Source organism: Lissotriton vulgaris, unplaced genomic scaffold (assembly GCF_964263255.1).
Source record: "Lissotriton vulgaris unplaced genomic scaffold, aLisVul1.2 SCAFFOLD_211, whole genome shotgun sequence".
NCBI classification, from domain to species: domain Eukaryota; kingdom Metazoa; phylum Chordata; class Amphibia; order Caudata; family Salamandridae; genus Lissotriton; species Lissotriton vulgaris.
The window spans coordinates 2,208,246-2,220,188 of NW_028251874.1; the positions used below are offsets into that span (position 1 = coordinate 2,208,246).

Below are 11,943 nucleotides of genomic sequence, written 5' to 3' on the forward strand. Positions count from 1 at the left end.
TTCAAAGAAGTCTGTGCAAAGTCTCAAACGATACAAATTGTTCACAGTTTTTTCACAAATAGTCTTTGATACACGTACGTGTATACCCTAAAAAAAAAGAAAAATGCGGTGCTGAACTCCGAGGTAGCCGTTGTTTTCTTCTCCGGGCCAAGACGGGTGTCGCTACTCTGGCAGAACTGATCCCCCCCCCTTGGGATTCCCGGTTTCCGTTTCACAAACCTGGAGCGGTTACCAACCAGTCTAAAAAGGAACAAAAATCTTCTTTATCGCGGTCGTAGATTGTAGCGCTCTCTTCCAGTAGCAGATTGGTCCGGGAAGACTCCCTCCACTTCGGCCGACGTCACAGCTGGGCTCTTTTCTTTCTCCAAAATCTCTTTGTAATCAGTCAGGACAGCTGGAGTCACCAGGTCCGGAGAGACACGGCGACAATGGGTCGAATGCACCCACCGCTTTCTGTTTGTCACTCGTACTGCGGTACGGGTCGCCAAAAGGACCTGCTCGGGGCCTTTCCACCTGGGCTCCAAACTGCTTGCTCTCTCAAACGAGCGGATCATCACATGATCCCCAGGACGAAGATCGTGGCCTTCTCCAGTGGAGTTATCAGGGAGCGCTTCTCGAACCTGTTGATGAATAGAGAGCAAATCATTTGTTAATCGTGCCAAATAATCATTCATCATAACACAAGGCACATCATGTATTAATCGCGGCTTGGGCACCCCCCAGATATTCATGGGGCGGCCAAACACCACCTCATAGGGCGTAAGGCCTGTTCGTGAGTGGGGTACTGATCTAAGGGAGAGCAGTGCTAACGGCAACGCATCTGGCCACTTCAATGATGTAGACGCCACAATCTTGGCCAGCTTAAGTTTCAACGTTGCATTATACCGCTCGACCAAACCTGCTGACTGAGGGTGGAATACAGCGTGGAACTTTTGCTGAATCCCCAACCCCTTCAGTACATATTCCACAATCTTTCCAACAAAATGGGGCCCATTATCGCTCCACAAAAATTTGCAAACTCCAAAGCGAGGAAAGAATTCCTTAAGCAACACCTTAGCTGTTGTTAAAGCCGTATTGTCTTTCGTGGGGTAGGCCTCAACCCATTTACTAAAAGCACACACCACCACTAGGACATACTTCAGATTATTGCAGCGCTCGAGTTGGATGTAGTCCATTTGAAGCACTTCAAATGGTGCAGAAGGTGGAACGAACCCTCCTTTCGGAGTATGGGTCCCCTTTCCAGGATTGTGTTGCAAGCATACCAGGCAGGTCTCCACTACTCTCTTTGCAGTATTCGCAATCTCGGGATGCTCCCAAACTCGTTGTAAAAGCCGAGTAATTGCAAGAGCTCCAACATGGGCCAGTCCATGTGTCATCTGGACCATCGCCTGCAAGTAAGCCGCAGGCAATTTCCACTTCTCCATGTCTTTGCTTCTCCAACAACCCTCGTCATCTAGTACCCCATCTACTGCCCAAGCCGCAAGTTCAGATTCTGTAGCTGATTTTTGAATGTCCCGTATCTCTGCTCTGGCATCACTCCATCTCTCAGCCTGTGACTGTACCACATACATAGGGGAGCTAGTTCGGGACATAGCCGTCTGCCTTGCTATACTGTCTGCAAAGGCATTTCCTTGACCCACTTTATCCGTGATCTTTTTATGGGCACTACACTTCACTATCGCTACTTTCTTAGGGCAGAGCAACGCATTTAGGAGATCACGCACTAACTCTCCGTGCATAATGTGCTCCCCGTGTGACGTCAGAAACCCACGTTCCCTCCAGAGGAGCCCGAAGTCATGGGCCACTCCAAAGGCGTATCGGCTGTCCGTGTATATGTTCACACATAGGCCAGCACTCAATTCGCAGGCTCTTGTCAAGGCTATCAGCTCTGCTGCCTGAGCCGATCTTTGTGGTATTCTAGCTGTTTCAACCACCGTCTTAAGAGTCGTGATCGCATATGCTGCAGAGGTCGTACCATCTGGCAGCCTCAAACACGATCCATCAACCCACAGTTCCCCATCCACATCAGGAAGTGGCACATCCTGTAAGTCAACACGACCCTTTGTCTGTTCCTCAGTCAGGAAAACACAGTCATGATGTTTTTCTTCCTGACTTTCCTCGGCCGGATAGGGCAATAAAGTCGCGGGGTTCAAAGTAGCACATCTTTTCAATGTTATGTGAGGCGCTAAAAGCGTCAGCTCATATCCTGTAAGTCGTGCGCTCGTAAGATATTGGGTCTTTGTTTGGTTTAACAGGGCATCTACTGCGTGGGGAACTAACACCAATAATTAGTGTGATAACACTATGCCCTCACTCTGTCGTATGGCTACTGCTGTTGCCGCTACCGCCCGAAAACACCCAGGCAACCCTCGTGCTACAGGATCCAAAATGGCAGAGAAGTATGCACATGGTCTCTGCTTATCCCCGTGTAACTGCACTAACACTGACAATGCGCACCCATCATTCTCGTGCACGTACAATGTGAAAAGTTTCGTGTAATCTGGTGTTCCTAGCACAGGTGCAGAACAGAGAGCCTGTCTCAACTGCTCAAAGGCTTTCTGACATTTGTCTGTCCACTCTAGAGGCATCGGTGTAGTTTTGGACAACAATGCTAGCAAAGGTTTTATGATATGTGAAAAACCCATGATCCATTGTCTACAAAAAGATGTCAACCCTATGAAGGCACGCACATCTCTCTGCGTGCGGGGGACTGGTGTGTCTAAAATTGCCTGAATTCGATCAGATGTTAATGCCCGCCCCTCCTTAGACAACAGATGACCGAGGAAGGTCACCTGGGGTCTACAGTATTGAAGCTTTTTCTTAGAAACCTTATGATTGTTTTGTGCCAAAAAGGAAAGCAACGCAAGCGTACTCTGTTCACATTGTGCATAGGAGTCGGCGGCGAGCAGAAGGTCATCCACATACTGGATGAGTGCCACGCCAGACTGTAATGTAAAGGAATCTAGTTGGCGTTTCAAAGCCTGGCTGTAGATGCTAGGGCTTTCAGTATAACCTTGGGGAACACGACAAAATCTATACGATTTATTATTGAGCGTAAAACCAAACAGATATCTGCTATCTGGGTGAACAGGGATAGAAAAGAACGCATTCTTTAGATCAATGACGCTAAAAGTGGTGGCTGTCGGTGGAACCAAAGTAAGCAAAGTTGTGATATCAGACACCACTGGGTATTGGGGAACGACAATTTTATTTACTTCACGCAAATCAATAATAAATCGATAGATCTTGCCATCTGAATCTCTTTTAAGAATCGGTAGAATAGGGCTGTTACAAACATTATAGGGGACCTCCTCCACCACCCCTGCGGAAATCAAATCCTGAACAATATGCGTCAGTGCAATTTCACCTTCCTTCGAGATCTTATACTGTGGCACTCGTGGTAGGGGGGCCCCTTCCTTAACAGTAATGTGTATTGGTGGAATGCGCATCTCTCCCACATCCGTATCTGATGTCGCCCACAACGTGTGCGGCAGAGAGGCCAGAGCGGGAATATCTAAAATGACACAAAATCTGTCAGGGTCAGGGCAATCATCAGGGTCAGGGTAGTTGTCATTCAAAATAACCCGCACTCCCTCTGGAGCGCAGCGTATTGTTGCTCGAAAATATTTAAGCAAATCAATGCCCAAGATATTATCTGGGGTATGGGGCGATAACAAAAATTGGCCAAAGCTAAAGTATTTGTCAATGCATAGTGCAAGGGGCTTGGACAATGGGCTGGGGGAGGGTGTGCCATCAAACCCTACACACGTAATCATTTCGCCAGACAGGGGAGCCCTCGGAACCAAGTTTTTCGACAGAGCGCTACGAGTAGCTCCTGTGTCGACTAGAAACTGATCAGTAGAACCCAAAATACCCGCTGTTACATATGGACCTTGCTGATCTACTGGCACTTCAACTGATTCCTTACCCCATCCCACGCAATCCTATGCATGCACATAATCCTGATGTTCCACATTCTCTCCTTCCGAAATCTGATATTGATTCCGTCTATCAAACGTATTTCGTTCGTCCTGGCCACGGCCCCTCTCCTCAACTTGTCTACGATCACCTCCGCCACCTCTCGTTCCAGTATAACCTCCTCTTGACCTTCCACTACCTCGACCACGCTGACTACGCTGTTCGCGAAGTACCGGACAATCTTCAGCCCAATGCCCAAACTCCTTACAATAAGCACACTGATCCTCCGCAATGTCCGTACGACCATACGATGCATTTCCCCCACCGCGTCTACCTCTATCATTCCCTCTACCCTGTGTTCCCCGAACCTGTGCCAACATCACCTTCGTTTTCAATTCCTTCGTCTTTTTCTCTACACTTTCTTTAGCTTCCACCTCCTGCCGCTCATAATACTGAGCCATAGTTAACAAAGACGCAGGGGTCGCCGTGGCCCAGGAACTTTCACTCGATTTCAATCGCTTAGCAATCTCCGGTAGGAGATTAGCTACATACTTATCTACAAACAGATGCCGACCCGTATCGTCGGTTAGAGATTGACCACTGTAATCATGAAAGGCCTCCTCGAAGCGTGTAAAGAAATCAGAGACCGTTTCATCGGTTTTCTGCTTGCACGACGTTAACATGGTCCAATCAATCTTTTTGGCGGGAACAAGCGTTTTCAATTTATGCAAAATAGCTGCCGGAAGATCTAAAATTAGTGGACAAGGCTTACATGCCGGTTCCCTATCTAAATCTGCTGCGTTTATTTCTTTCCAGGTCCCCCCCAAGATCGTTTCATCATTAGTCTTACGAATTTGCCTCCACATATCAGGTGGTAAAATTAGCCCAAAAAACAAATCTATATCTACAAGAGTCATCACACAAGACGATATAGCCCCTTCCACCCCCTCATAAAATGCCGCTGGGTTCTTTCGGAGATCAGGTAAAGAATTTTTCAGTGCCATGACATCTGCCCTATTCCATGGCGTATATACCCAATTATACACAAAATACCCTTTCGCATCCTTCGACAACTTATCATCATCCGTACCTTCCCCTTTTGGTGGAACATACAAAGGCGCGGCTTCACGCATAGGCATAACATGCAACGCAGAACTCTTATCTGAACCACGGAGAGAACACTCCTTAACCGCCCCGTCATTTCCCGGCTCGGACTCTTTTTGCCTCCGTTTCCGTTCCTGCCTCAAATGGGTTGTCTCGTCCCGCAGCTTGATCAAGTGCTTGAACAGGTCGTCAACATCTGAAAGATCAAAGTCACCTTTAGCTAAATTTTCACGATACACCGACAACACCTTTGGCTCTAACGTATCAGAAAGATCTCGATATGCGCTTACAACTTCATCAGCCAAAGAAGACAAAAAATACATCACTTCAAGATCCGTCCACCCTGCTTTCTCTGAGATCAATTGATCCTGAGTAACACTATGCTTATTCACTTTGCGAGCCCAACTACGTAAATGAGCGGACCTCTCCGCAGTAAACCTGAGAGCCGATACACCCTTCTTGCCCGACTTATCCCGTCCATCCTCATCAGAATCCACAGCTGGAGCCGTCGGCGTAACATACGGAGGCGGTGACCGATCTAACAAAGAAAAATCATCAACTTCATTATTAAGGACAGGATAAAGTGGTCGGCGAATAGGAAACTGACCAGCAGTTTGCAAATTACGTTCCCGTTCCTCCCTTTCTTTCTTCTCCTGAGCCTCCTTTTCCTCAAGCTGTAAAGCCTTATCCCGAGCAGCCTTGCGCTGCTCTTTGTCCGCCAAGGCAACCTCACGCTTCATTCGTTCACGCGCCGCTTTCTCCCACATTCGCACACAATCAAACATGTTTTGTCTAGACCTGCGCTGAAACATACATTGCTCCACAAATTGGATTTTACTCAAATCGTATGACCCGTGTAGAGGCCATTGCAATTCGGGGTCGGCCTTAGTGTACTTATGCCACAATTTACTGTACATAATAGGGGGGAGGCCGAACTTGATATACATTTCCCTATTTGGAGTCCCCTCTGGGGGAGCCGGCTGTGATTCCGCTAACCTAATTGAGGCATTTTCTCCAAAACAACACATTCCTCGGAGTGTGCTAAAAACAGGCATGCTCGAAAAGTATCACGAAAGCGTGATACCAGAAAAATGGCACTTACAATTCTCCGCACGATTGTGCCGCTCAAGGGAAAAAAAACAAAGTTAGAGAAACATCTCTACATGCCTGCCTATGTGAAGTGCACTACACATATAAATTCAAAAGATCACAAATTCACAATGTTAGCTAACTCAAATCAAAGTTCATAGAATTCGGCAAGCGTCCTCACCGATCACAAAGCACAGATTTTTCAGTAAGCGTCCGAAGACTACCTTACCGAACACAATTCGTAGGACTTCAGTAAGCGTCCGAAGACTACCTTACCGAACACAATTCGTAGGACTTCAGTAAGCGTCCGAAGACTACCTTACCGAACACAAAGCTTACCAAATACTCAACTGTCCAGGTTCCAACTGCCAAGGTCTTGTAAGCCAAATCAGCCAAACGGCACTCTCTCAGTGATGCGGACACTTCGAAAACTCAGTCGGAGACCGGCGCCACCTGGAAGGTCAGATCGGAAGGAAAGGAAAAAACACCGTGGCAGCCAAGACTCGGGTCACTCGTGGCAGCGCGCGCCCATGGCGGATTTCCAAGCCTTCGTCACGACCTCTCCTTCGGGCATCCGAGTCGCCGATGAGTCCCTTCGTGGTCGCCAATTGAAGTATTTCGGGGTTCCCAAGGCCTACACGCTCCAGAGGTTACCCACTTACACAAGAACTGTTGGCACGGAAACTGTAAAATGCAAGGAACAAGTTTATTAGGACCCCATGGGGTGGTGGTACACTCAAACAGCACCCTTCGGCAATGCAAGAGGTATCACACCGAACACCGGTGTGACCCCGTTTATATACAATTTTGGGGCAATAAAAGTTTATGCGGCACAAGTTAAGACACAGTTTTAGAGACATATATGGTCATGGTTTGGAATACTGCCAGCTCATTGGAGAGTTTCAAACCCGCTGGTCAGTTAGTAGCACATTCCTGAAGGTGTACGAGTCAGTGAGAACTGCGCATGTGTGGCTTGACCAGTACTAAAAATAGCCTGTTGCTGGGCAGATGAGAGTGGTCAGTGGAACGGACAAAGGACTAAAGGGCACGTCGGCCACGAGGCCGCTCATGGTCTAAGATGGCCGCTGGAACATTCAAAATGGCGTTTATCGTATATAGCCAAGTTAAGAAGCGAAACGTGTAGGTTCAGCTAACCGCTAATCCGATCGGGCCAATTACGACAGCTGGGCCCATTGACCCAGACGCCCCCGTCCTGAAAGCCTTCCTCCCCATCTCCATCGAGAGGTTGGTGGACACTCTCAATCGTGTGAAGAGTGGATCCCCGGACGACCCAGCCCCCATGAGTAAACTCAAAGTAGTAGCCCCCACTATATCCCCCCTTCTCACTAGGCTGATAAATGCCTCTCTCTCCAGCGGGATAGTCCCCGTCAACTGGAAAAGTGCGACAGTTCGGGCACTCATCAAGAAACCACACCTAGATCCCTTGGACCCTTAAAAACTTCAGACCCATCTCCCTCCTCCCAGGCATCAGCAAAGTGGCAGAGAGAATTGTAAATGAACAGCTCTCAACATTCCTAGAGACTAACAACCTCCTTTGCCACTCGCAGACAGGGTTCAGACCAGGACAGGGGACTGACACCGCCCTTCAGGCCGTAACAGAGGAGACAAGGTCCATCTTGGACGCAGGAGGATCAGTGGCAGTGATCCTCCTGGACCTGAGTGTCGCCTTCGACACGGTGGACCACACCATCCTCCTCCACCGCCTCTGAAAAACCGGCATCTCGGGGACCGCCCTGGCATGGCTAAAATCATTCTTGGAACATAGGACATTCCAAGTGTCCGACAGCTACGGGCACTCCAAAGCTCTCCCCTTGAACTGTGGGGTTCCTCAGGGCTCCTCTCTGAGCCCCACCCTTTTTAATGTTTACATGGCCCCCTTAGACGACATCGCCTCACCATTCGGCATAAAGGTGGTCATGTACGCAGACGACACACAACTAGTCGTCTCCATCAACCAAGCCGATCAATCCATGGAGAACCTAGTCACCTGCCTGCACAATATATCTAAATGGATGGGCGACTCCAGACTCAAACTCAACGGCGAGAAATCTGAAATCATGCTCCTAGGCGACCCAAACAAACTTCCCAAAACCCTTGCATGGCCACCTAGCATGGGCACCCCTCCCACACCAAAACAAGAAATCAAGAGCCTGGGTTTTTGGCTAGACCAGGACCTTAGCTTCAGAGCCCAAGCAAGAAAGACAGCCGGCACCTGTTTTGGGCTTATGCGAGCAGCCCGTAAGATCCTTCCTCTTATCCCCCCCCAGTATAGGAAAATCCTGATCCAGGGCCTTATCATATCGAGACTGGACTATGGAAACGCCCTGTACCTGGGCGCACCAGTAGCTGTCCTAAAAAAACTTCAGCACGCCCAGAGTGCTGGAGCAAGACTACTTACGGGGAAGAAATCAAGATGCTCAGCTAAACCCTCCCTCAAGGCGCTTCACTGGCTTCCCATCCGAGAGCGCATCGCCTTCAAAGCCTTATGCATCTCCCATAAAATCTTACAAGGCAAAGGCCCAACCAATATTGAAACCTCTAATCAAGCCTCACAAATCCACCCGACAGCTCAGGTCGGACGCCCTGTTTCTGGCCAGCGTTCCTAGAATAAGGAAAGCACGCACAGGCGGCCGCCGCTTTTCTTACAACGCCCCTAAGCTCTGGAACAGCCTCCCCCTCAGCATCCGCAAAGAAAACAATCTACTCTCATTCCGCAGACTGCTGAAAACCTGGTTGTTCCCCCAATAATCCTTACCCAGGAGTACTGTCAAGCTGTTACGATAGCGCTGGGACGCCCAAGGGTAGCTAAGCGCTCTATAAATCCTTAATCAAATCAATCAATCAAATCAAATACCGAATCGGTAATAGGGGGAAGACTTACAAGGGTGGCAGGGTGTCACATTGACACCCTGTTGCACCCCTGAATAGTGCATGGGTGCAGATGTGGCACACATACATGCCCTAAGGGCATGTATGTCTGCCACATGGCACTGTTAAAAAAGCACAAAATTGTTTTTTTAACGGTTTTCTTTATTTACAACCAACTTGTAGTTAACGGAGAAAAGCACTCACTTGAGTGCTTCCTACATTAAGGATTCGGTAAATTACCGAATCGGTGCGTTAAGGATTCGGTAATTTACTGATTCCTTAAAATACTGATTCGGTAAATTACTGAATCCTTCATTTTGGCCTCCTACATCTGAAAAGCCTAATACCGGTCGGTAACGGACGAAATTCGGTAATTTCGGCTGTTACCGACCGGTATTAGGCTTCCTACATCTGGCCCTTGGTAATTTATAAATAATGTCCATTACATTTCTTTTCCTGGCCATCTTTTAGAACTCTTGTTCCCTCCCATACAAATTTCTTTCTTTCACATTATGGCTGATATCTATTAATGACTTTTCTCCACCCTTCGTGTGTTTTCTCTCTGTATCCCTCTTATTTCTCTTCTCTGGCCTCTTCTTGCTTTTTCTGCTCGCTCATCTTGTTCTCCCCTTCCTGCTGAAGTAACAACTAGAGCAGAATGACTTCAAGAGTCTGTTGGAATCCTTCATGTAGGCTTCACATCATAGCACAATCCTCATCAACACACCGTTGATGAAAGCGTGAACCAACCCCTTGTAGCATTGTCATACAAGTAACCCTGGGTGCCTGTGGCAGTCACATCTTTGGAAGTCGTGCTTAAGTCTCACTCAAAGCTGCCTAATTCTTCCAAACAATGGGGAAGAAATAGAACTGCACATGTGACTTTGCTCAGACGTCTACAGTGTGCCGAGTAGTACCTGACTATTCTGCACCGAGCAGACCCTCTTACAGCAAGTAATCATAAACATTTCGGTACAGAGAGGGAAGGGCAAGAAGAGTGACTGACAGACCCGCCAACATCTGCTAAGACAAACACACTTGAAAAAGACACATTGTAGACACGCCTCATACACACACACACACAGCCTGCAAAGACAACTCTACCCTTTTCAGATGCACACACATCCAACCTGCAGAGGTACATCAAAAACACAGACCTGTACGTTCCACTGCTTCAAATGCTTCCTACCTGGCAGACCCAAGGTCAATGCACGCATCCAAATTCCCTGTAGCAGACACACAACCTCTGCAGCAGATAATGCTATAAGCCAACCTATGCAGCTGAAAACTATTGTAATGACAGAGGTTTTATCTAGACTGAGATATAAAAACAGGGACAACAGGGCATGGGGCAGCAGGGGAGCCTTGACGTTTAGCTGCCTGGTGGACATGCTTCTGACACAGGGGGCAAGTCAACAAACTAACAGCGAAAGCCGAGCAAAGAGTGTGCACAGATTTCTCATAGAGAGTTAAGATGCAGTGCAATGTGAACACATTTTTCACAGTGCAGTGGCACAAATTCCTCAGTACAGTAAGATGGATTGTAGTGACACAGAAACCTTACAGTGCTGTAAAGTGCAGTGTGCACACATCTGTCAAAGTACATTAAGATGCTGTGCATCGTGCACAGATTCCTCACAGTGCAGTAAGATGGAGTGCAGCATGCACAAATTTCTCAATAATAGTGCAGTGAAATGCAGGGCACTGTACACATATTTCTCACAGTGCATTAAGATGCAGTGCAGTGCACAGATCCTCTCCTTAAAACAAATGATGACCACAAACACCCCCAGGGCCGGAAGGAAAGGCCCCCAGAGGTCCCTGGATAGAAGAGCCCGGCTCCTGAAGGAGATTTCCTCCAGGATTATTCAGTCCACTTCTACAAACACAGCACAAGGTGCTGAGAATCTCCTACCTGAGCAGAAACCTGTGCAGACATTTCCAGGCTCTCTCCTCCTCCTATGGCTGGGGTGGGGCTGGTGCAGATTTGGGGTTTGGGAGAGGTAGTGGGGGGCTGTGAGGGTCTGAAGATGAAGATAACTGCATAGACAGACAGGGCGTCCTTCCTCCCCTGCAGCAGGCTGGACACAGAGGGAGAGGCTGTAATTGATGTCAACATCGGCTGCTTGTACTGTCTCTGCCACCGCTGCCCTGGAACAGGAAACCCTTCTCCCTTTCATTCAATGTGCTCCGAGGATTTCATCAACAGGCGAGGCGCGCCCTCTGCTGGCCACTTAAAGAACCATCACATGCAGTCTCGAGTGAATATACACAAACAAGCATTTTGTGGCCGGAAATGTCTGGGTTTTTAGATGTCTCAGAAAGTATTTACAGTTTCACTTCACATGAGCGACTTCAAAACACTGATACAGAGGACCAAAGAGTATTTACAGAAAGTTATCAACTGGAAGAGACAGTTTATATTTCATTAAATATATGAGAATATGTGATAGTGGTGCAATTAAACTGGACAGCTTATTCATTTTTCATTGAATTTTTTTAATGCTTTATTTATCAGATTTTTCAGATGGACATCATGGTACATAGCAAAGTAAATAGGGAAAAATGCCATACAATTTCATACACAAGACCAAATACAGTGTGGCATAAGTCAGACTTTTTCTAATCTTCCTGTGTTTTTGGGTTATTCCTTATCATAGCTGCCAAGGTTTAGATTGCTATGAGTGACATTTCAAGGACTATGAGTGACACTTTCTGGCCAGCATAATTAAGCGAAGAGGAATAGGAAAGCGTATAAATATCAGAAATTACACCCATCTGAGCAACAAGCAAGTAAAACGTTTAGTGCTGCAAAGCACCAGAAATGGAAGAGCACTAACCTTGTGCCCTTGTACAGGCAGAGGCACAACACTACTGTTAACTGCTACAACTAGTTAAAATATCTAAAACACTCCTAAAACCATTCATAAGCAATAGCTGTGT

At 47.5% G+C, this 11,943-nt stretch overlaps 1 pseudogene across 1 annotated transcript in view; it reads right to left on the bottom strand.

Moving 5' to 3' along the window:
- LOC147662735 (uncharacterized) overlaps positions 1-11,057 on the bottom strand; it is a 209,026-nt pseudogene extending 197,969 nt beyond the window's left edge. The window contains exon 1 of the transcript XR_015305503.1: positions 10,916-11,057. The product of XR_015305503.1 is annotated as an uncharacterized LOC147662735 (transcript). The remainder of the gene's footprint in view (positions 1-10,915) is intronic.
- Positions 11,058-11,943: the final 886 nt, after the last annotated feature.